Source organism: Oncorhynchus masou, chromosome 9 (genome assembly GCF_036934945.1).
Source record: "Oncorhynchus masou masou isolate Uvic2021 chromosome 9, UVic_Omas_1.1, whole genome shotgun sequence".
NCBI classification, from domain to species: domain Eukaryota; kingdom Metazoa; phylum Chordata; class Actinopteri; order Salmoniformes; family Salmonidae; genus Oncorhynchus; species Oncorhynchus masou.
The window spans coordinates 37693706-37720286 of NC_088220.1; the positions used below are offsets into that span (position 1 = coordinate 37693706).

Sequence of the window (26581 nt, forward strand, 5' to 3'; positions counted from 1 at the left end):
TCCGCCGCTTCTTGCTCCTCTTCCTTCCTTGTGGCCTTCCCCTCTGGACTTGTACTCTTGTCATGAGGCGTGCTTCCTTCCCCTCCTCTTCTTCACCCATCCCCCGCTCCCGCTCCCCCCCCAGCCGCAGACGCATATGACCTCTGACGGGCCGGGCACCCCCGCCACAGGTGTGCTGACGAGCCACACCCATGGCACGTCTTAGGCTTGTCACAATCCCTCGCCTCGTGATCCTCAGATCCACAAAATCTGCATTTTCTCATGCTGCACGAGGCGAAAATGTGTCCGTAGGCCATACAGCGCCTGCAAAATGGGGGCTGACGTGCATAAAACAACATCCCCCTGTCAGCCCCAAGGGAGAACATAGCAGGAGGATGGAGGTAGCCACCATGTCCCTTTGGGTCCTCCCTGAGGAGGGCCTGGAAACCTTTCCTCCCATTCCAAAACCCAAGGGAGTCTTTGAGGTGCCTAGCTGAGGAGACGTTATCCATGTATCTCCCCAGAAAAGCCCTCACCTCTTCGTCCTTAACGTATGGGTTGCAAATGTTGACAGTTACAACCCTAAAGTTATTCTTCGCCAGGCTTGTTATTTCGTAGTGGCACATCGGCCTCTCACCTCCCACTGCTCTTGCCCTTCTCAGGATATCATCGTGTTTTTCCTCTGTATATAGTGCCACGTCGTATGCTCCCTCCAACGAGTTGCCTTGGAAACAAAACACGTCCTTCACCGTCAGCTTTAGAATCCCCATCAATATTATCCTTCCAAAAGATTCCCGTCCTAAAGGCTCCAACTCCTTTTCCTTCCAAGCAAAACGAATCGTGTTGGCCAGCCAAATCCCAGGGACCGACCATGTTGATGTATATAGCACCATCTCCGCAAGGAGAATGGCGCTCGTTCTCTTCTCTTCCAAAACAAGGAAAATAGAAAATCCAAAGTGACCGAGCCTATCTGGTGAAACTACACAGAGACAGGAACAATCACCCACGAAATACAAAGTGAAACCCAGGCTACCTAAATATGTTTCCCAATTAGAGACAACGAGAATCACCTGACTCTGATTGAGAACCACCTCAGGCAGCCAAACCTATGCAACACCCCTACTCAGCCGCAATCCCAATAACTAAAAAACCCCACTACGAAATACAACAACATAAACCCATGTCACACCCTGGCCTGACCAACTAATTAACGAAAACACAAAATACTAAGACCAAGGCGTGACATACGCCTTGTTTCGTTTTCCTATCTCGATTTCCTACAATGACAAGACACGGAAAGTAGGATACTCACTAAAATTGGATCAAATCTGCCTTAATGAACACAAATCAAAATCGCATCAACTAAGTCATCCTCATCAACGGGTAATGTTTTTGAAGGCAACATATTGCCAAGCACTTGTTTAACAAGCTTCTCCTAGTGTGATTATAACAGATGGAGAAAGCAGCTTGTGGTGTCTTTACGAGGGGATATTCTGATTTACCTTTTAATTACATGCAATTTCTGACCATTCAAGAGGACTGAGTTTCGACAGACATTTGATGGACATATGTAGGCCTAGGTCTGCTGTGGTGTTCTCATGAGCTATTCACGGTTTTGTATACACGGAGTATACAAAACACTAAGAAGCTCTTTTCATGACATAGACACACTAGGTAAATCCAGTTGAAAGCTATGATCCCTTATTAATGTCACTTGCTAAATCCACTTCAATCAGTGCAGATGAAGGGGAGGAGACAGGATTTTTAAGCCTTGAGATATATTGATATATTGAGATATGGATTGTGTATGTATGCCATTCAGAGGGTGAACGGGCAAGACAAAATATTTAAGTGCCTTTGAACTGGGTATGATGAACTGGGTATGATGGTACTGCAACACTGCTGGGTTTTTCACGCTCAACAATTTCACGTGTGTGTCAAGAATGGTCCACCACCCAAAGGACACACAGACAACTTGACAACTGTGGGAAGCATTGGAGTCAACATGGGCCAGCATCCCTGTGGAACCTTTTTGTCAATTTGTAGAGTCCATGCCCCGACAAATTTAGGCTGTTCTGAGGGCAAAATGAGTAGAGTGTTCCTAATGTTTGGTATACTCAGTGTATATCGATAAGTATTCTCCTTCAAAGTAATGTTCATAATTGCCTTGATTACGACTCCCCAACCTCTATTTCAAGGATTCCATATTAAAAGAAATCTTCCAATCTAACTCAATCTAATATTGGATTGGGTTGAATTCACTCACTCGTATGTGTATCCTTCTTGAATAGGAGGAATGGCATTCCATTGAATAGTTTGCTGCAGGCTAGTTACTTATGGCTTCAATTGTGTTCATGTTGCTTTACAGAGACTGTGCTCATATTTTGCTCTTCAGTCATTATTGGTGTTCAGCCCATTAATTTTATAGTCACATTTTCATTCCAAATGTGCAATCCTGACTGACATGTTTTTAATGGTTTGGAAATGGAAAATAAACACACACGAAAGAGCAACTTGCGCGCTAGTTTTCTAAATGATTGGTGATGATATTTGATTATCATCATGTTTTATTGGCTTGCCAGCTTGTCTGTGCGTGTGCGTGTGTGTGCATGTGTGTGCGTGCATGCGTGCGAGTGTGTGTGTGTTCCTGCGTGTATTGTGTATTGTGTGCTATTCATCCATCTGTCATATCTACTGGACACATACTTGTGTATTCTGTCAGGTCTTTCATGTTGACATGTCCTGTATGGTAAGCTTAGGGCAATGCTACAATGTGTAGCCTGAATGACAAATATTTATGTTCTTGCTTGCTCATTGTCTACCAGCTATAATTTGAACAGATGTCTGCCAGCTAGAACGAGAAGTCCCAACACACCACAGTAGGATGTGGATCAATGGGCTACCATTGAAATTTTAGGCTAAGATTCTAGTACTTAAATTCCTGGTGTCAGGTATTTGTACACATTAAGGACGTATAGAGCTAACTGAATGTGGTCCAAAAGTGATTAAACATACAAGACTCCAACTTTCTCTCAAAAGTATTTTTTTTAAATGAATATTGCATGCCATATGTATTTAAGTATAGTTAACTATTTTCGACATGTCCATGATTTTTCTCACCCAACTTTTTTTTTAAATTGTAAATTGATAAACTGATGCCTCATTTAAATTTTGAGCTAGCCAACACCGGCATAGCTGGAGATTTGACGGTGTCGGAGGTGGAACCACGTTAGAACTGTCAAACCCACAAGCAACTCCCAGTATTGTAGCTATTGTGGACATTGCCATTGGCTGCATGGAGCTACAGTACGTTAGTATGAATGCAAAGGAGCTGTTTTTACAAGTTTGACACCTGGAATGTGAGATTTAATATAGTCTACATAGTGATTAGGCTGGTATAAATTGTCATTATTTCATTTAATGATTTTACATTTTAGCGTCATTTATTTCTATATTGCCTTCACTTTCTCGTTTTGAACTTCTAACACGAGTGGGACAGGTGTGGCTTCATAATAATCATCACAAGGGTAGCTACTCACTGATTTGACAGCTCCAACACATTTCCACCTCCGACCCCGCCAAAACACCAGGAATGCATGCAGGTATCGGCTATCACCGGTTAACACTTGATCTGATTGAATCTAGGCCGAACACTCTCCAAGATCCCACAAAATCACGTCTTGTGGATTGTAAGTGCGTGTCACGGCAGTAGCCAACTCCCCACCATCTAAGGGTCAAAGAGTCAACCTGTCCATCTTAGAGTGACATGTCTTAGATTTAATCTCCTCTCCAGAGGGTAGGCAGACCACTGGAAGTTAATGGTTAACAGCTTCATGTGACCCTGACCATTGCCCCTTCTGATAGAGACTGTACCTCCCAACATCGTCCACATCCACACCCCTCTGGGTGACAAGGGGCAATGGCTGGAATTATTACATCATAGCCATCGTCCTCGGCAACTGCCACGGCGTGTTACCACGGCAGCCTCAAAACATGGAGGACAGGTCCTGCCTGCTACAGCACAAATAGAGATAGGGAGGCAGGGAAGGAGGGAGAGACTTTCCCCCAGGGTGTCCACAACTCTGTTTACGCAGAAATACTTGACATTTGTATGTCTGCCCAATCAAATAGTCTTTGCTTGTGGTCCAGTGCAGTGCTCCCCACCTGAGGCTTGCACTTTTCTTCCCCTTACTTTTGCGAGACTGCGACGTTTGTCCACCCCACGAAGAGGACGAATAAATAAACATGACCCTATAGCCATTGTAAAACTGTGTTTTCATTGTTCTGTTTATATCACTGTCCGATATGGTGTCATACTTAATCTTCTCCTCCTGTGTGTTGGCCTTAAGCAACTGCAGATGTCGGCTCAATCGGAAATTACTTTTAATTATCGCACTCCACGTATTGAATTCCGGCCTATGAGGTAGCGCAGAAAACATCTCATGCCATACCATTTCCTTTAGGCATACTGTAGGCCTACTGTATATTGGGAGATACATTTGAGGAGTTTCCAGTTCATGTTCCAAGTATAGTCTCTTCAAGTACTACAGTATATGCAGTAATACTGCTTTCTCACGCTATAGAGTACAAAAGCAAATAAGAAAGCAAACACATGAGCTTTTCTGCAAACATGAATGTGACTGTGCAAATAGCCAAAACAGAGGCTTACATATTTTACGACAACAAACAAGCGGGCCACCCCCCCCAAAAAAAAGGCCAAGCACCATAGTAATGAAGGGCACGTCACTTCAAACAGACGGAAGTTAGCACAGCTTTAGAAATGTAGTTCCATTTGCATTTCTCAGCTCTCTGTAGTACAAATGAACAGTGTCTCTCATACAAATGTCTTTCAATCTTGTATACACAGCATATGAGGGGAGAAAATAAAGATATGAATGGGGAGAGAAGAAGCCAGGCAGAGAACTTCAAATGGAAAAAACAACAGAGCAAATATCAAGTGTCTGCATGGATAAATGTAAAACAAAAAAAATGGGGGGGGGGATTTAATCACCCAGAGTTATATCACAAGGGTATTCATCTTCCCCATGTGCTTGGACGATTCCCATGACATGGAAATTATGAAAGCAGTTGAGATATTTCCTCTCTGTGGAATTGAGGACTATGATATTAGGTGTCCATTGCTATTTCTTTTACTGTGGTTAAGCGGTACCATATCTACTACGAATACTACAAGAACAATTAGGCCATTTTCCATATTGTGTACCTAAAATATTACTACTACAATAGGGCCATTTTCCATATTGTGTACCTAAAATATTACTACTACCATAGGGCCGTTTTTCATAATGTGTAGCTAAAATATTACTACCACAATAGGGCCATTTTGCATATTGTGCAGCTAAAATATTACTACCACAAATAGGGCCATTTTGCATACTGTGTAGCTAAAATATTACTACTACAATAGGGCCATTTTGCATATTGTGTAGCTAAAATATTACTACCACAATAGGGCCATTTTGCATATTGTGCAGCTAAAATATTACTACCACAAATAGGGCCATTTTGCATACTGTGTAGCTAAAATATTACTACTACAATAGGGCCATTTTGCATATTGTGTAGCTAAATTATTACTACCACAAATAGGGCCATTCTGCATATTGTGTAGCTCAAAACACACACCCAGCCACTCGCTACTTGCACGTTCTCCCTTTATTCAAAGCGATAAGAAAGTGTTGGAATTGTAATGCACATTAGACGCAATCTTCTTGGAAGATGAATTTGATTTCGGTCATTTGTTGCAATGATGGAGTGAACAACATTGACATCGCCCATTCATCTTCTTAATTAATTAGACGACAGTTAGACGATACGGTCCACAAAATGTCATGCATAAAAGGGAGCGACAACACATCTTGAAAATAAATAACAATGATAATAACTGAACATAACATATTAGACATATTTCTATGATAATATTGACTGGTCAAACATGGGCAGAACAAAGATGTGTAGGCCTGGCATATTTTCACATTTTCACAGAATTGAAATAAAAGATGAAAGAACATTTGGGTGTCAAAGATCGATAGCACCAATAGACACATCGTTGCCATTTATAAGCTCCCTGTGAGGTTATACGCTATCCGTGCAACAATCTGTCACCTCCTCCTTGTGTTTTCAATGCCTTTTGTGGCCTTATCAATAAACCATCCAATGTCATGCTGGGCCGTGTTATTAACGTCTGCCTCTATTGTAATCTCTCAACGACATCATTGATAGCTGTCCACCATAATTCTTTACAATCCCTCTACGGATGCATCTCACCCAGAGAGAGAGAGAGGGAGAGAGAGGAGAGAGAGAGAGAGAGGGAGAGAGAGAGAGAGGGAGAGAGGGAGAGAGAGAGAGAGAGAAGGAGAGAGAGAGGGAGAGAGCAAGAGGGAGAGAGAGAGAGAGAGGGAGAGAGAGGGAGATGGAGATAGAGAGAGAGAGGGAGAGAGCGAGAGGGGGAGAGAGCGAGAGGGAGAGGGAGAGAGAGAGAGAGGGAGAGAGAGAGAGAATCTTTCCCCCCCGCACCTGAGATAAGAGCAGAATGTAGTTATTGAGCGGGTGGTTTAAGATATACGCTTTCGCTAAAGGGACACTCAAAAGACGCACAATGAGAAGAGATTGAATGGTGTTTCATTACTTGTGGGTCCCGTAATCTCTCTTTGTGTGTCTACAGCAGTGTTTCCATTAACCTCGCAGGTCAGAGGGTCTCTATGGTGGAGAGTTCAACAGGTTTTTATATGGTGCAACATGTCTGTTACAAAGTGCTTCATCACACGATTCATAGCGTAACATAACATAAATAATGATGAAGGTAAATAGTCTTCAGTTTGTTTTTGGACTCTTTTATTTTACTTTGCTAATGAAATACCATGATTGATGACTACATGAGTATTCGTGTAGTCATCAAACAAGAGTATTCACAATATGCACATTGAATTTCAGAAGATATTTTAGGTTTGATACACAATAGCAATCCATCTCTTATTCTTGGCTTTGGCTGGAAACCTATGTGGAATACATGAGGTGTCGTCCCTATAAAGCAGAATGCTACCATCATTTTCCTGACAGAACAGGCAAGGACGATCATGAGCACTCACGCTGTGTATTATCCACCTACAACAGCTGCACCTCCACTATGCACAACATAATGACAAAAATGAAAGGGGTATTCTCAGTGCAAGGAGCAGAGAGCAGGTTTTATTTGTTTTGAGAGGGAATGGGCCTGGTCTTCCTCATTGCAATGGACATGGAGAAGAGAGAAGGGCTTTGCTTTGTACAGCTCCATCCCCAATCACACCGAGCGTGAGATAATAGCGACCATAATGTGTTGCCGCTAATGGAAACAAGAGGAGTTTAAGAGTACAGAAAAAGACAGACAGAAGCACCAAAGGCAGAAGGGAAAGAAAAAATAATGATGTGCTTGATTCACACTTGTCCAAAAAAAAAGCCCCGGCTCGTGTGAGAATTTAATTCTGTGGTGAAAATAAGGATGAGATGGGGGAGAGCAGGAAGAGCCAGTAGGTGAGAAACAGCACAGCATGGTGGGAAATGAGATCCGCCATTTTAAGCCTCTGTTAACATAGAGGTAGTGTTGGGAAGTGTAATCACATGAATGTCCCCTGTGTTCACGGGAGATGTTGATATTGTACTGAGTCCTTCTAATGATGTCACAATGTGTGTGTGTGTGTGTTTGTAAATTAGGTACAGATGTGTTGCTGAGAGCTTCGTAATGTACATACATTCACGGAAAACCAGCTGTAACACAGTTATATTAACGGTATTCCACATTTCATGTAGCCTAATTTTGACCAGCAAATAGCCTAACCGATCATGCAACTAGCAGCGTTGCGTGGGTAAAATCACTGAGGAAGTCAGGCAGGGGAAAAAAAATCCATATTATAACCTATGTGTTGTGCTAATTGCGTTGTTTTCTCTACAACCTGGTAGTTCATATTCCTTGACACCGTGATATATAGGCCTAAGGCCGAGACAATAAGACAATAAGGCAGAATAAATTCATCACCTTTGCTTCATCACAAAACCGGAGAGCAACATCTGTCCGGGGAAGGCCACAAAACATATTGCATGTAACAAAGAGTTACATGACCTACAGCATGGTCAATCAAGTTAATGTTTCTGACATTTCCGGACGACTAAACTATTGATTTATAACCAGGGATATTTACCGTAAATCGCAAAGAAAACAGGCGCTGCCTCCACTAATCCAGCATCATTTCAACTTCAGAATCATCTAATCACCTATGCTTAGTTTAATACAGTAACTAATACAGTCTAATACTGTGTGTGTGTGCGTGTGCGTGCGTGCTTGCTTGCAAGTAGAAAAAAAAAGTTGACTCACCCTACTTGTAGAGAAATGGCAGTGCCATCCTGCTCTCTTTCATGGGGCCTAAACAGTCTGACTTTCATACAGTTCACGCTTTTAGTATTTGTTGTCCGAGGCTACCTGGCAAAATTGCTTGCTCATTAACCTAACTTCCTTTCTTGGGCAACGATGTGCCAGGCCTACTACATCCAGCTACAGTTTAAGTCGGAAGTTTACATACACTTAGGTTGGAGTCATTAACACAAATTTTTCAACCACTCCACAAATTTCTTGTTAACAAACTAGAGTTTTGGCAAGTCGGTTAGGACATCTACTTTGTGCATGACACAAATCATTTTTCCAACAATTGTTTACAGACTTATAATTTCACTTATAATTCATTATATCACAATTCCAGTGGGTCAGAAGTTTACATACACGAAGTTGACTGTGCCTTTAAACAGCTTGGAAAATTCCAGAAAAATATGTCATGGCTATAGAAGCTTCTGATGGGCTAATTAACATAATTTGAGTCAATTGGAGGTGTACCTGTAGATGTATTTCAAGGCCTACCTTCAAACTCAGTGCCTCTTTGCTTGACATCATGGGAAAATCAAAAGAAATCAGTCAAGACCTCCTTGGGAGCAATTTTCAAACGCCTGAAGGTACCACATTCATCTGTACAAACAATAGTACGCAACTATATGCACCAGCCATCATACTGCTCAGGAAGGAGACTCATTCTGTCTCCTAGAGATGAACGTACTTTGGTACGAAAAGTGCAAATCAATCCCAGAACAACATCAAAGGACCTTGTGAAGATGCTGGAAGAAACAGGTACAAAAGTATTTATATCCACAGTAAAAACAAGTCCTATATCGACATAACCTGTAAGGACGCTGGGAATATGATGAAAGATATAAAAGCTGAAATAAATAATTCTCTCTATTATTCTGACTTAAAATAAAGTGATGGTCCTTACTGACCTAAGACAGGGAATTTTTACTTGGAGTAAATGTCAGGAGTTGTGAAAAACTGAGTTTAAATGTATTTGGCTAAGGTGTATGTAAACTTCTGACTTCAACTGTACATGTTGAACTTCCATCCTCTCAGGCCAGGGGCACAATGTATACATTTATGGTTGGATCAGAATCGCTGAAATAATCAATGGCCAGTCCAGAGAATTAAGTAAAACCACAAGTCCAAACTCTTATTTCCATCCATGGCTATTTTAAGAATGTGCCGATTTTAGCTAGCTACTTACCTGTTAATATAAACTCAACAAAAAATAAAAGTCCTCTCACAGTCAACTGTGTTTATTTTGAGCAAACTTAACATGTGTAAATATTTGTATGAACATAACAAGATTCAACAACTGAGACATAAACTGAACAAGTTCCACAGACATGTGACAAAGAGGAAATTGAATAATGTGTCCCTGAACAAGGGGTGGGGGTTAACAAAAGTAACAGTCAGTATCTGGTGTGGCCACCAGCTGCATTAAATACTGCTGTGCATCTCCTTCTCATTGACTGCAGTGTATCTCCTCCTCATGGACTGCACCAGATTTGCCAGTTCCTGCTGTGAGATGTTATCCCACTCTTCCACCAAGGCACCTGCAAGTTCCCGGACATTTCTGGGGGGAATGGTCCTAGCCCTCACCCTCCGATCCAACAGATCCCAGACGTGCTCAATGGGATTGAGATCTGGGCTCTGCGCTTGCCATGGCAGAACACTGACCTGTCTTCCAGGAAATCACCTGTCTTCCAGGAAATCACACACAGAACAGTATGGCTGGTGGCATTGTCAAGCTTGAGGGTCATGTCAGGATGAGCCTGCAGGAAGGGTACCACATGAGCGAGGATAATGTCTTCCCTGTAACGCACAGCGTTGAGATTGCCTGCAATGACAACCAGCTCAGTTCGTTGATGCTGTGACACACCGCACCAGACCATGACGGACCCTCCACCTCCAAATCGATCCCGCTCCAGAGTACAGGCCTCAGTTTAACGCTCATTCCTTCAACGATAAATGCGAATCAAACCATCACCCTTGATCAGACAAAACCACGACTCATCAGTGAAGAGCACTTTTTGCCAGTCCTGTCTGGTCCAGCGACGGGAGGTTTGTGCCCATAGGCGACGTTGTTGCTGGTGATGTCTGGTGAGTACCTGCCACACAACACGCCTACAAGCCCGCAGTCCAGCCTCTCTCAGCCTATTGCGGACAGTTTGAGTACTGATGGAGGGATTGTGCGTTCTTGGTGTAACTCAGGTAGATGTTGTTGCCATCCTGTACCTGTCCTGCAGGTGTGATGTTCGGATGTACCAATCCTGCGAAGGTGTTGTTACACATGGTCTGCCACTGAGAGGATGATCAGCTGTCTGTCCTGTCTCCCTGTTGTGCTGTCTTTGGCATCTCACAGTAAGGATATTGCAATTTATTGTCCTGGCCACCTCTGCAGTCCTCATGCCTCCTTGTAGCATGCCTTCACGCAGATGAGCAGGGACCCTTGGCATCTTTCTTTTGGTGTTTTTCAGAGTCAGTTGAAAGGCCTCTTTAGTGTCCTATGTTTTCATAACTGTGACCTTACTTGCCTACCGTATGTAAACTGTTAGTGTCTTAATAACGACCCTTCCACAGGTGCATGTTTATTCATTATTTATGATTCATTGAACAAGCATGGGAAACAGTGTGTAAACCCTTTACAATGAAGATCTGTGAAGTGATTTGGAATTTTACGAATTATCTTTGAAAGACAGGGTCCTGAAAAAGGGCCGTTTCTTTATTTTTTATCAAGGGATAAAGACAGCATCAGATATTTTGGCTACACATACAGTACTAATACAGTTTGATCTCTCAGATACTTTCTCCGGTGAGATATATTCAGCCTCTTGTGAATTAAAGGATATTTTTTTTAAACACAGAGAGACGGAAGATTCATTATTTTGTATGTTTTTTCTTTTTTTACTTGGTCAAATGTTTGGGGGAAACCTTGCTTCCCTTGGCAACCATGAATACACGCCACTCCATGCAACATTATGGACAAAATGTTCAAATTCTGTTGCTGCAGGATTTTCTTTCTGTGACAATACAGATCAAATTACGATCCTATATATAATATCTCTGACTGTTTATGCAACAACATGCCAAATGAATGTTAGCTTTTTGAGAAAGTGGCACAATGTCTAGGTCGGTAGTTTATTTGTGAATAATGGCTTATGCCACTGAGTTGAATTCAGTCTTGTAACTGTGAATAGAATATGGTTGCAAAGGAAAATGTGGAAATGCACTTACCTCATACCTCTGTCTACGAACATGTGCTTATCCAACAATGCACAAAATCTTATTTAGGATTCATTTGGATCCCCATAGTATACCTAAGTGGGTAACTGCTCGGAATTCTAAGGTCAAGACAAAGATGTGCATGTCTCAATAGATTCACTTATCTGCTTTTCAGTATTTAAAAAATGTACTCAAAAAGTCACATTTTTATAATTCAACCCCAATTCCGTTCTCCCTCCAGAAATCCCTGCTTGAGCTTCTTCTGTCAAAGCTCTCAATAGGGAATTGGCTGCTGGTCTTACAAATCTCCACCTTTGCAGTTCCTGAACCTCCAACAACAAGTGAAACAGTTACCTTGTTTCACATTGCTGCAAGGGCTTGACACAAACCGCTGCACACAATGCACAGCACAACTCGACAATCCACGAGGGGAAGTACCAGACATCTACAAAAAGAGCCTTGGTTGGTCATATAATAAGTCTCTTCCGGTGAGACTTGTATATCCTCTTGCATATTGTTGGGACACTGTGACATAAAAGAACAAGAGACCTGTTTAATTCTGGGCGAAGAAAAGAGACTATAGACTTCACTCCCTTTCTCCCACTTACATAATGTATCTCTATCCATATTGTTCATTCTATTTCCATGGCTGTTTGCTAGGTATGTGGGACACCACCTTGGGCCATATGCAAGGCGAGCCAGTTCTACAAACAACGTGCGAGTGCAAATTCTTATTCATCTTGACGGCCTACCAAAGAGCAAAAAGGCCTCCTGCAGGGATGGTGGCTGGATTTAAAAATTTAAATAAATGATATAAAAAATATAGGATAAAACACACATCAGGACAAGAGAGACAACACAACATTACATAAAGAGAGACCTAAGACAACAACATAGCATGGTAGCAACACATGACAACAGCATGGTAGTAACACAACATGGCAGCAGCACAACATGGTAGCCGCACAAAACAGGGTACAAATATTATTAGTCACAGACAACAGCACAACGTGTAAGAAGGTAGAGACAACAATACATCATGCAAAGCAGCCACAACTGTCAGCAAGAGTGTCCATTTGAATGAAGAGATTGAGATAAACCTGTCCAGTTTTAGTGTTTGTTGCAGCTCGTTCCAGTCGCAAGCTGCAGCGATCTGAAAAGCCGAGCGGCCCAAGGATATGTGTGCTTTGGGGACCCATAACAGAATGTGACTGGCAGAATGGTTGTTGTATGTGGAGGATGAGGGCTGCAGTAGATATCTCAGATAGGGGGAGTGAGGCCTATGAGGGTATTATAAATAAGCATCAACCAGTGGGTCTTGCAATGGGTATGCAGAGATGACCAGTTTACAGAGGAGTATAGAGTGCAGTGATGTCTCCTTTTAGGAGCATTGGTGGCAAATCTGATGGCCGATTGGTGAAGAACATCTAGCCGCTCGAGAGCACCCTTACCTGCCGATCTTTAAATTATGTCCCCGTAATCTAGCATGGGTAGGATGGTCATCTGAATCAGGGTTAGTTTGGCAGTTGGGGTGAAAGAGGAGCGACTACGATAGAGGAAACCAAGTCCAGATTTAACTTTAGCATGCAGCTTTGATATGTGCTGAGAGAAGGACAGTGTGCTGTCTAGCCATACTCCCAAGTACTTGTATGAGGGGACTAACTCAAGCTCAGAGGTAGTAATCACACCTGTGGGGAGAGAGGCATTCATTAATGCTCTGAGCATGTTGACAGTTTCCTCAGCAAGACATACACAGGGGTTGTCCAGGGCCCTGAAAGGCTAGAAAGCTGCTCTCTGCTGGGTTTGAAACATCAGACAGACCTGGCAACTCAACCGTGACATAGGTGCCATTCAGACAGCCTTCACCCGACCGCTGTGCATTCGTCTGCCAAATGGCATGTCCTGCCTGCTAGAACAGAAACCACCCATTGACAAGCAGTGCAATGAACACCTTGCAGAGCTGAATATCTTATACAATCATTGTAAGGTAGCCCGCTAATAAACTCAAGTGAAATCACCTGCTGAAATAATGTGCCTTTTTTTCTTTACATGCAAACTGAACAGTTTGTCAAAAAAAGAGATTGACAGTATCGTGTTGATGTCATTGTCAAATAATCAAAGACCATTGAGTGAGCCTATCAAGGTGAGGATTGGCCGTCAAGCTGTGCAATGCATTGCTTGCATGCAAATGATGCGGTGTCATTGTAATGATACATTTGCACGGTCTCAAGGCCCAGCAGTAACTAACATACTGTATCTCTTTAGGGAAGATGCTTTCCTTTGTGATAGGATTTAGATATCCTGTGAATGCACTCAAAATGCATTGCGGTTCCATCCTCTTTCATTGTTTCCCACATACGTATTTAATCTCACCCAGTATGAAGAAAAATACGTTCTCTACGGTAAATGTTCAGTCTTGCCTGTTCTCCACCTCTGGATCTAATCGACTTATCATAACCCATGTAACATGCTAAATGAATCTTCCCTGATTCAATATGCACAAGTTTGGATTCTGTGTGGCAAATTAATCTGAAGGCCACTGAGTTCTATTTTCAGTTCTACTGTTTATGCCAAAGGCAACATTATGCAACATTATATAAAAACGTATATTCTCAAGATGGATTTAGCGTAAAAAAAGAGAACCCCCCCCCCCCCCCCCGATACTCCTGTATAGATTTAAATGCATTGATGTAATGAACTCAATAGGTTATTAAAAATGCCATATTCAACCATTGAAAAAGACTTTGGACATGGCTATTGCATTTCATGAGACCACACAGGTAATTATTGCCATTGAGTGTACAAAAAGAAGTGCTCTAAATGCTCTGTGGTAGGGAATGGTCTTGGAATTGGGGGTTGTCATTTTTGGACCACTAGTTCCCCATTCTCCATAGCGTTGTGCGCACCAGCCCTTCTGCACCCCGGTAGTAGTAATCATTTTTAAAGCCCTTACTTAGTTAAAATGTTAGATCCACTGTAGCAATATGCCGGCCAAGTTCTCACCAAATTAAAAATAAAATAGGATGGCAGCTGTGTAGCTCACGGCTTAAACAAGCCTTTACATTGGTTCCAATAAAGCATAACCACAGTCGAATATTGTTAAAATATTTCTTGATCCATGAGTCATGTCAAAAAAATATTTGATATACAAATGCATGGCCAGCTGTTTTGGACTTGTTAATGCTAGCCCTCCTGAGCATTGGCATCTGTTGAAACCAGATATGTGAAAAACACAAAAACACGTAGACGAAAACTGTGGATAGATTGAAAATAGTAATAAAACAATTAAGTTTGAACTCAACGGCAAACGGTTGTTGTTAATATACACATGAACATGCTGGTCTTGAGGCAAAGGTAGTGCAGCGGTCTAATCATGTGATCCTATGAGCTATCAACAGCTCCTGTAGGCAGAGTTCAATCAAACCCACATTGCTGGTGGGTGCGGTATATTTCATTTCCCTGTTGCCAAATAGAATTGCACAATGTCCTTGTGTTCTAGAGGCTCCTCTCCAATCACAATAAGACATATAGGTTGATTTCAGTGCAGTGGTTGTTTAAACAAAGATACCGCGTCAAAAAATGTTCTTCAGGTTTGACGGAATCCAGAGTTCCAGAGCCAAATTTTCACCTCTTCCAAACAACCATCCCCGGTCGGCCATGACACTCACATTGAAGTGAGACAGCAAATGAATTAATCAGCCTCCCGGGCCATGCTGATGCCATCTATGCAGCTGGGAGCACATTTTTGCTCGATTATATCCTCAGCAACTCCTGCCATAGCAAACCTTAGCCCTGTATTTTAACACAGATAACACCTTTAACACATGCACATAATGACACACACAGTGTCTGTGCTTCCTATTTCCCTTTGCCGCCACCTCTGTCTTCCATCCAACTCAAGTGTGACCCTTCGTAGGAATGCACTGCAACTCAATTAAACTGTGACAGTGACCTGTGAGAGTACTCTGGTTTCTGCTGCTACATTGTTTACAATACTAAACGTTAAACCTGATGAAAGTGGAAATCAGATCGGAGAAAGAGAGGAAAATTCTGTGTTACACCTCATGGCGATGAAGCGTTTGGGAATATGACATTTGATTTTTCCCCCACATCTCGTCCGGCAGCGGTTCCTTTTCCGACGTGATCACATTTATTTCCAAACAGTCCCAATCCCCCCTGCTACATCCTCACAGGGTGCTTATTGAAAACGTGACGGGAAAGAAGAATGGGGAGGGGGGGGGGGGGGGCGACGACTCAACATACAACACAGGGTTGGCATTTGAAACTGAACATTTAGCATTTAAGCATGTTTACTTGACGCGTTTGACATCTCAGAGTCATTTTCTGTCATGTGTACCCTTTGGAGGATAGTGTCCCTCGGAGGCGTCAAAGGAGGGGTAAAACAGGTCAAAGATCAAATCAATCAAACTCTATTTAAAAAAGACACAGGTGGTATACAGTGCCTTCAAAGTATTCACACCTCTTGACTTTTTCCCACATTTTGTTGTGTTACAAAGTGGGATTAAATTGGATTTAATTGTCTTGGCCACTCAGGAACATTCAATGTCATCTTGGTAAACAAGTCCAAGGGAATATTTTGCATTGCGTTTTAAGTTGTTGTCCTGCTGAAAGGTTCATTTGTCTCTCAGTGTCTTTTGGAAAGCAGACTGAACCAGGTTTTCCTCTAGGACTTTGCCTGTGCTTAGCTATATTCCTTTTCTTTTTATCCTAAAATGTCATAGTCATTGTCTATGACACCCATAACATGATACAACCACAACCTTGCTTGAAAACATGAAGAGTGCTAGTCAGTGATGTGTTGGATTTGCCCAAAAAATAAAGCTTTGTTTTCAGGATAAAAAGTTAATTTCTTTGCCACAGTGTCAGTTTAGTGCCTTATTGCAAACAGGATGCATGTTTTTGGAATATTTTTATTCTGTACCGGTTTCCTTCTTTTCACTCTGTCATTTAAGTTAGTATTGTGGAGTGACTGCAATGTTGTTGATCCATCCTCAGTTTTCTCCTATCACAACCATTTAACTCAATTGGCCTCATGGTGAAATCACTAAGCAGTTTCCTTCCTCACCGTCAACTGACTTAGGAAGGATGCCTGTATCTTTGCAGTGACTGGGTGTATTGACACACCATCCAAAGTCTAATTAATAACTTAATCATGCTCAAAGGGATATTAAATGTCTGCTTTCCCCTCCACCATCTACCAGTAGGTGAAATTGTTTCAAGGAATTGTAATATCTCCCTGGTCTTTCATTAATCCGTGCTTGAAATTCACTGCACAACTGAAGGATCTTACAGATAATTATGTCTGGGGTACATATACGTGGAAGTCAATCAAAAATCATTAAAACATTCAGAAATATTTTCTGAAGGCACTGTATTGTATTTACTCAATTTCTGACTAGTTGGTCAAACTAATAGCATAACTATAACTATTCCTCTAGAATACATACAGTAAAATAATTTTAGCTGATGACAAGATTCCTTGACCCATCAAAAAATAACATGTGTGGGAATATTTATAGTAAATATGAGTACAATACAAAATGTGAAGATAAATATTATTTTCTTACCTGGCAGGGCCTCTGATAGTAGATGTCCATAGAGTGTGACTAAAGAGTAGTTAAAAATCCCCAGTGGAATACACAGGTCACTTATTTCAAGATTCCGATGTCTGTAATAATAAAAAAAGAGAAGAAATTTAAGCACACATCGGGTAGGAGCTTTCCGGAAGTCTCATAAGTCTAAGCAGTAAGAAGCCCATCGAACCAAGATAAACATCCTTGAAGACTGTCAACCCAAGGAAGACAGAGGAAGGCCACTAAGTTGAAGAAGGAAAAGACCTCTGACATGCACAGTATCTTCCTTCAACGCTTGGGCGGATTGATCGTTTTTCTGCCCAAACGGCTGCCAAGGGACGCTTCATTAAATCCTAATTTCTCTCGGCACTGTAACCCGACTGACTGGCCAAGGAATTTTATGAGAGAATATCCTGATTTAACTCGTAACTGTCATGTTTTGGCTACAAACGTGAGTATCAAAGCAGGGGAAGGGATGGAATTAATCTGTTGACCACAATTTATGGCATTACAACATTATTGGCACCCCGGTTGCATAGCCTGCCAACAAATGCTTCTTGTAGCCATCAATGAGCTTGCTGCACCTTCTAGTAGCAATTTGGCCCACTCTTGAGCAGCAAATTGCCTCTAATTCTTGTTTGAGGGGTTCCCTCTGCCAACTGCTGTTATCAGATCCCACCGTAGTTTATGGATGTGATTCAGATCTGGGCTGTTTGCTGATCACTCCAGAACAGTCTCACGTTTTTTCTTGAATCATTCCAGTTTTCTTTTGAGGTGTTTGTGTGTTGTTGTCCTGCTGGAAGACCCTCAACCTTCAACAGAGATACAGTTTTTGGACACAGGATTGAACATTGTACTCCAAAACACTTTCATAATCTGCCAATTTCATGATGTCTTGCACACATTCAAGTCTCCCAGTACCAGAGACAGCAAAGCAACCCCACAGCATTATTGAACCTCCCCATGTTTGACTGTTGAGAGGGTGTTCTTTGTTTTGTCTTTGGTAAACATGCTGAAGGAGACACAAGAAAGCCAGATTGAATTTCTAAAAAAATTTATATACAAGCCTAAATCATGGGGAAAATGTTCTGTGGACCAATGAAAGAAAATTAGGCAATAAACGCTGTGTTTACTAATGACCAAATAAAGGGAAAGGGGATACCTAGTCAGTTGCACAACTGAATGCAGTCAACCGAAATATTTCTTCTGAATTTAATCCAACCCTTCTGAATCAGAGAGGTATGGGGGGCTGTCTAAATTGATGTCCATGTCATCGGTGCCCGGGGAGAAGTTGTTGTTGGGGGTTAACTGCCTTGCTCAAGGGCAAAACGGCATATTTTTCTACCTTGCCGGCTGGGAGCATTCAATGACAATAAGACCCTCCCTACAATCAAGCATGGAGGAGATTTAATAATGCTGTGGGGTTGCTTTGCTGTCTCTGGTACTAGGAATCATAAAATCAGAAGAGTATCAGTTGTTTTGGAGTCCAATGTTCATCCCAGTTTCCAAAAACTGGGTCTCCGTTGAAGGATGTGGGTCTTCCAGCAGGACAACGACCTCAGACACACATAACACAATCACCCAGGAATAGTTCAAGAAGAGATTCTGGACTGTTCTGGAGTGGCCAGATCTGAATCACATCTAAAAACCTATGGCACGATCTGAAAACAGTAGTTGGTGGAGGACAGTCCTACAACATTGAAGAATTAGAGAAGTTTGCAAATAAAAGGTGTACCAAATTGCCAGTAAAATGGTGCAGCAAGCTCATTGATGGCTACAAGAAGTCTGTCTGTAGTTATCTTGGCCAAAGGCTGTGCAACTAGTACTAGCTTTGGAGTTTGTCTTCATTTTCTGTAAACTAAACTTGTATGCATACATTTATTTAAAATAAAATTGCTTCTGCAATATAGAAAATCCAATTACAAGATGTGGTAACCAAAAGTTGTTTATAATTTCAACTTATTTTAGAAGAAATAGGGAACCATTTAAGAAAAGTGTAAATGTGTCAATATATTGGGCCGCAACTGTACATGATTAGTCAACCAGTTTTTTAATTAGTAGTCCCAGGATGCTACAGAATAGATCTGCCTAATGAGGGGGAGGAGACTCAGTTTGCTTGAAGCATTTAGTGAAGAATACTTAATGAGATGTTAATAGGATGATGCAATGTTGGACAGAATACAGTAAATGTTGAAGTGCATTTACACTCCCATTGTGAGCATGACTACTATTTATCCCCTTCATATTAAATGAAATTTAGAGACGTGATGAAAGTCAATTACGATGACCTTCTTATTATGTTGCTTTTATCAGTCCCAGGTGTAGATGAACCTGATAAAATATGTTTTAAATGTGACAATAAGTAATAAAATGAATTGCACGCCATGTCAGTGAGTGAGATGAGTTTGCTCCCAGAGGATAAGCCACTGATATGTTAATATGACTGAGTAATAATACAATTCCTAGTATCAAGTCATCGAGGAATTCACTCAATAACACTCGACAATTGGATTAAGATCTAGAGTCTCACTTGTGTTCCATACAGTGTTGGTTGTTCAACTGGTGTGGTTGCAAATATAGGCTACATCAACCAGTATAAACCCAAATAGTACTTGTATTTAAGAAAAAATGACTTATCACCACACTTTCCTCATAGCCTAAAATTAAACAAAGCTGTATGGGGATTTTGAAAATATAAATTACACTCCAACTGTATCTCTGATTTTGGACATTTTGCTCCATTTCTCCCCATATGAATATATTTTTTGCTACAAAGTTTGATGCTAGCATGTTTGCTAACTTAACTATGCTATTGCTGGCCCCATCAAACATTCTGTTTGGAATGTGAAGAACAAACGCCAAAGTCTGGTAATCATATACAGTTCATTCAGAAAATATTCACACCCCTTGACTTTTTCACATTTTTGTTGTATTACAGCCTGTATTTAATATAGATTAAATTGAGATTTTGCGTCACTGAACTACAAACATTACCCTATAATGTCATCATGGACTTTTTTTACGTTGACAAATTAATCAAAAATAAAAAGCTGAAATATCGTGAGTCAATATGGTAAGCCTAAATAAGTTCAGGAGTAGAAATGTGCTCACTCTATGTGCAATAATAGTGTTTGACATGATTTTTAAAGTACCACCGCATCTCTGTACCCTACCCATACAATTATCTGTAAGGTACCTCAGTCGAGCAGTGAATTTTAAACACGGATTCAACCACAAAGACCAAGGAGGTTTTCCAATTGTTAGCAGAGAAGGGCACCTATTGGTAGATGTGTTCAACAAAAAGCAGACATTTAATATCCCTTTGAGCATGGTGCAGTTATTAATAATTACTCTTTGGATGGTCTATCAATACACCCAGCCACTACAAAGATAGAGGCACCCTTCCTAACTCAGTTGCCAGAGAGGAAGGAAACCACTGAGGGATTTCACCATGAGGCTAATGGTGAGTGATTTTAAAACAGATTTGGAGTTTAGTGGCTGTGATAGGAAATAACTGATTATGGATCAACAACATTGTAGTTACTCCACAATGAAAAGAAGGAAGCCTGTACAGAATAAAAATATTCCAAAACAAGCATCCTGTTTACAATTAGTCAATAAAGTAATACTGCAAATAATGTGGCAAAAATAGATGTTTCTCCTGAATACAAACCATTAACACAACACTACTGAGTACCACTCTTCATATTTTCAAGCATGGTGGTTTTTGCATGATGTTATGGGTATGCTTGTTTTAATAGTCACAGTGGGTACAAATCTCAAATGCACTTCCTGATAAACTCATTCACTGTGTCGATATTATTTTCTGAAACTACTCTGAACATATCCCAGTCTGCATGATCAAAAGATTCTTGAGGCGTGGATTCCGATTGGTCAGACCAGCGTTGAATAGTCTTCATCATGGATGCTTCTTATTTGAGTGTCTGCCTATAGGAAGGGAGGAGCAAGATGGAATTGTGGTCTGATTTGCCGAATGGTGGGTGGGGGAGGGCCTTATATGCATTCTGGAAGGTTGTATAAATAACAATGGTCGAGAGTTTTAACGGCACGAGTAAGACAATCAATATGTTGATAGAATTTCGGGAGCCTTTTCTTCAAATTTGCTTTGTTAAAATCCCCTGCTACAATAAATGCAGCCTCAGAATATGTGGTTTCCAGTTCGCAAGTCCCGTGTAGTTCTTTGAGGGCTGTTGTGGTATCCGCTCGAGGGGGGGATATAGACCACTGTGGCTATTATTGATGAAAATTATCTTGGGGGATAGTACGGTCAGCATTTGATTGTGAGATATTCTAGGTCGGGTGAACAGAAGGACTTGAGTTCCTGTATGTTATCACAGTTACACCATAAGTTGTTAATCATAAAACATATACCTCCACCCTTCTGCTTCCCGGAGAGATGTTTGTTCCTGTCGGTGTGATGTACTGAGAACCCAACTTTACAGAGTCAGATAGTATATCTCGAGAGAGCCATGTTTCCGTGAAGCAGAGTATGTTTACAATCTCTGGGGTCTCTCTGAAAGGTGACTCTCGCCTTGAGCGCATCCATTTTATTATCCAGAGATTGGACATTAGCGAGTAAAATACTCTGGAGCGGTGGGTGGTGTGCACGCTTCCTAAGTCGGACCAGATGACCGCCTCGAGTACCATTCCTCCACAGGCGTTGTTTTGGGTTAGCCTCTGGAATTAGTTAAATTGCTCTGGGGAGAGCAAACAAAGGATCCACTCCAGGGAAGTCTTAATCCTGGTCTTGGTGCTGGAATTTCTGGTGAGTTACCGCTGCTCTAATATCCAAACGTTCTTTCTGGCTGTATGTAATGACACAAAACAATTCCTGAGCTAATAACGTTAAAAATAATACATAAACAAACAAAATACTGCAGAGTTTCTGAAGAGCTAGTCGCGATGCTGCCATATCCGGCGACACCATCATCAAACAAACAAGTCATATTTTGAGTCTATACAGTGTTTGTTTACATTTACTTTGTTTACAAACATTGGAGAATATAACAAGCTTGTATTTTGATTTTGAATAAGGTACGACAGTTGAACTAAGTTCATGAGGCATTCATAAGTTATATTCTTCTCGAATCTATGGGTATGTATCATTAATGTATGCCAATGCTGCCAATGACTGGAACGAATTGCAAAAATCACTGAAGCTGGAGACTCATATCTCCCTCACACATTTTACGCACCACCTGTCAGAGCTGCTCACAGATAACTGCACCTGTAATTTGCCCATCTGTAAATAGCCCATCCAACTACCTCATCCCCATATTGTTATTTCTTATTTTTTCTCCTTTGCACCCCAGTATCTCTACTTGCACATTTATCTTCTGCACATCTATCACTACAGTGTTTAATTGGTATATTGTAATTACTTCGCCATCATGGCCTATGTATTGCCTTATCTTACCTCATTTGAACACACTGTTATATACTTTTTTTCTATTGTGTTATTGACTGTATGTTTGTTTATTCCATGTGTAACTCTGTTGTGTCGCACTGCTTTGCTTTATCTTGGCCAGGTCGCAGTTGTAAATGAGAACTTGTTCCCAACTAACCTACCTGGTTAAATAAATGTGAAATAAAAACAAATAAAAAATGTGTATGTACATAAATGGATGCAGCAACTAAGGATTCTAGCTTTAAATGTGTGAAAGATTTTTACCATTCCGCAGGTCTGTTAATGATCCCCTTCCACCTCCTTCATGGGGAGCTAGTTAGTTAGTCTAGTGAACATTTAGTATTGGCCAAATAAGTTTAATGTTTTAACCAAGTTTAGCAATTTCTGCATCTGTTTAATTTTTAAATATATCTGTGGATCCAGTCTTCTCCATCAAGTGTACTCTAGGCCTAAATACATACCACCTATTTTGTCTCCTGATTTTCTGCTCCACACCAGCCAAAAAGGATGTCGGGTCCTCCATTTTAACAAGGTCTTTGTCATTTTCAGTTCTGCTACTGAGGTGCACACATTGAACTAAGAAATTAAGCTGCTCCTTCATTGTGCAGGCTGGAAATCGATGGCTGTTGGTCATCCAGGAAATCCACAGTAAGTTTCCAATGTGGCAATCTAAGATAGCAGTGTGGGCACTCAACTCTGTGGTGGCTTTAGAGCAGACAGCATTTCCTTGTAATCTCCAAATTGGTCAGCAGAATGCCAATCTCCAAAATGGACAAGTTAAAGTTCCGGTATAACTTTTTAAACTCAGCTTGACAAAGCAGAAAGGCAATTGACTGGGACATAGGCCTACAATACACTGTAGTAAACCATTACACAAAAGAGGCAAGGGTCTGGTCTGCTGATCAACACAATTATTACATTCCTGGAATTTCAGAGCATTTGTCTTGTGTTTCCCCCTGTAGTTCCAGCATGTCAAAACATCAGATTTTTCGATGGTATGCCAATTATATCTTAGTTCACCTGAGTGTGCACTGACAATGTTCTAGAAAAACAAACAAGTCTTAATTGCTCTCAAAATCAAACCGAGACTTCCCATCCGTTCATTTCCTTGTAAATGCCTCACGACCCACAGATTGGAATAATCCGCCATTGGACGATTTGGAAGACTGGAGTCGTGGAGGAATTGCGAAGCAGAAAATGAGTTCAGCTTAATTGGAGAAAATACTTAATAAGAATCCCTTATTAAGGACTGTAATCAGCGGCACAGAAATGGCCCAGGTAGGGAGATAACACGGTCAAAGGGATCAGCGTTAAGGCTTTCCAAATGAGAATAGAGAATATTTTTTTGTGGAGATTCTAAACTGAAGCCTGATGGTGAGTATGTTAAGAAGGATGTCTCTGGTGTCCCTCACTCCCTCACACATCACTCACTTTATTTTGAGGCAAAATGAAGGTGTCATTTTAGGAGAGATGCCTTAGTTGAACAGAACAAAAATGGCAACAGCATCACCCCGTATTTATGTCAAATAGATTTATGTCTCAATGGGGATTCACCTGGATGAATAAAGGTTAGACAGATAGACAGAAAAATATAAATGCAACAATTTCAAATTATTTACTGAAATCCAGTTCATTGAAGGAAATCAGTCACAATTTAAATACTGTATATTCAATAGGCCCTAATTAATGGATTTCACATGACTGGCCATAGGCCCAACCACTTGGGAGCCAGGCCCGACCACTGGGGAGAAGGCCTATGTCAATCAGAATTTGTTTTCCCTACAAAATGGCTTTATTACAGGCAGAAATATTCCTCATAACCCCACAACTCCATCTTCAGACAATCCCGCAGGTGAAGAATTTGGATGTGGAGTTCCGGAGCTGGCGTGGTTACATGTGGTTACATGTAGTCTGCGGTTGTGAGGCCAGTTGCACTTACTCTCAAATTCTCTAAAATGACTTTGGAGGCGGCTTATGGTAGAGACATTCCTGCAGTCAGCATGCCAATTGGCACGCTCCCTCAAAAATTGAGACATCTGTGGTATTGTGTTGTGTGACAAAACTGCACTTTTTAGAGTGGCCTTTTATTGTCCCCAGCATAAGGTGCACCTGTGTAATGATCATGCTGTTTAATCAGATTCTTGATATGCCATGCTTGTCAGGTGGATGAATTATCTTGGTGGAAGAGAAATGCTTATTAACAGGGATGTAAATAAATCTGGGCATAGAATTTGAGCAAAATAAGCTTTTTGTTCTTATGGAACATTTCTGGGATCTTATTTAGGTGTTTTAGGAAGGTCACAACACCTAACGACTTTAACACACTGGTAACAGAAGACTGTACAATATGGCTTTGTTATTCCAGAAATAAACATTTTAAGCCTTTGGAATGAGGAGACTGTACCTGTTTTTAAAACCTGGTTAGTTGAAGTCACCCGTTTGCAATATATAGAAAGGATTTGCCATGTTATCTCTGGCAGATATAATACATTTGTGAAGATATGGCAGCGCTTTATAGCATATCTTTCACATGATGATGGGCAACACAACATACAACCTGCAACCCACCGGATCCACAGTAATTATTTTAATGCCTAGCATAATCCTTATACTGTACAGTAAGTCAAATGTCAATGAAGCAAGTTGTCAATTCCTTAAGAGCAATGTTGTGTTGTTTTTCTGTTTGTCTCCTGCCTCCTGTTGAAGGGTGGGGGATATTCTCAATGTATTGTTTGCCATCATTATCTGTCTGTTTGAAAAAATCAAAAATTCATAAATCAGATATATTTAAAAAATGTAAAACTACGTTAGATTTCTTTGAATATGTACGCTATTGAAAAAAGACAAATTCAAGCGTTTACATTGTCTGGCATTAGGTAACTTTTGGTTTGTCATTTTGCTTCAGTTGTTTCTCTTCCTGACAATACTTTAGTGTGAACAGGTTTATAACTATACAATTAAACACCAGGTGAATAAATGTGTGTACCTTTCAATGAAAGTATCAACACGCGCCACACACATTTCCTGTCCATCTCTCTCACCCTATCCCTTCCTTCTCTTTCTCTCTCCACCCAAGAGAGAAATTGTGCTTGGCACAGTCCTGACCTCCCCCCCGTCTCAGACCAGAGTTTATTCAACTGGGGAGCCCATCTCCATTTGTCTATGATAGATCAGATATGATTGACTAAGACAAATAGCTGGTCTCAGAGTGCACATCAATCAATCTAGATTCCTCTTCTCGCCACAGACAAGAAGACACAGAACCAGCCCTATTGTCTACCTTCTTACACAGCACCCTGTATCTCTTGTTTGATAAATACCCATGTATTAGATGACTGTGAGCATCCTTGTTTGTTAAGTTTTGTAATGCAGTTTCCATTGATCTACAGGTGTCTGTCTCTGTTTATGTTTAATCCCATCTAATTAATGGTCGCTGTCGTCTCATAGAAATCCTAAGAGAAAGGTAATGAGGTTATTTCCACTGGGAATACTGTGAGTACAGCAGCATTGTTGAGCTTTTTAGTCTTAGTCTACACAGACACAAGTCATTAATCAATGTTTTTTCTTTCTCATAGCATCCTGAGACCCAGAACTCTTTTTTATGGGGGATATACACTACATGACCAAGAGTATGTAGACACCTGCTCGTCGAACATCTCATTCCAAAACCATGGTCATTAATATGGAGTTGGTTTCCCCTTTGCTGCTCTAACAGCCTCCACTCCTCTGGGAATGCTTGCCACTAGATGTTGGAACATTGCTGCGGGGAATTGCTTCCATTTAGCCTAAAGAGCATTAGTGATTTTGGGTGATGCAGCCTGATTCGCAGGTGCCGTTCCAATTCATCCCAAAGGTGTTCGATAGGGTTGAAGTCAGGGCTCTGTTGCAGGCCAGTCAAGTTCTTCCACACCGATCTCAACAAAACATTTCTGTATGGACCTCGCTTTGTGAACAGGGACA

General features: G+C 41.1%; 1 protein-coding gene across 1 annotated transcript in view; it reads right to left on the minus strand.

Moving 5' to 3' along the window:
* LOC135545973 (leucine-rich repeat and immunoglobulin-like domain-containing nogo receptor-interacting protein 2) overlaps window positions 1–26581 on the minus strand; it is a 410569-nt gene that overhangs the window by 262094 nt on the left and 121894 nt on the right. The window contains exon 3 of the mRNA XM_064973991.1: window positions 17188–17288. The gene's annotated coding sequence lies outside the window, so the exon portion shown is untranslated. The remainder of the gene's footprint in view (window positions 1–17187; window positions 17289–26581) is intronic.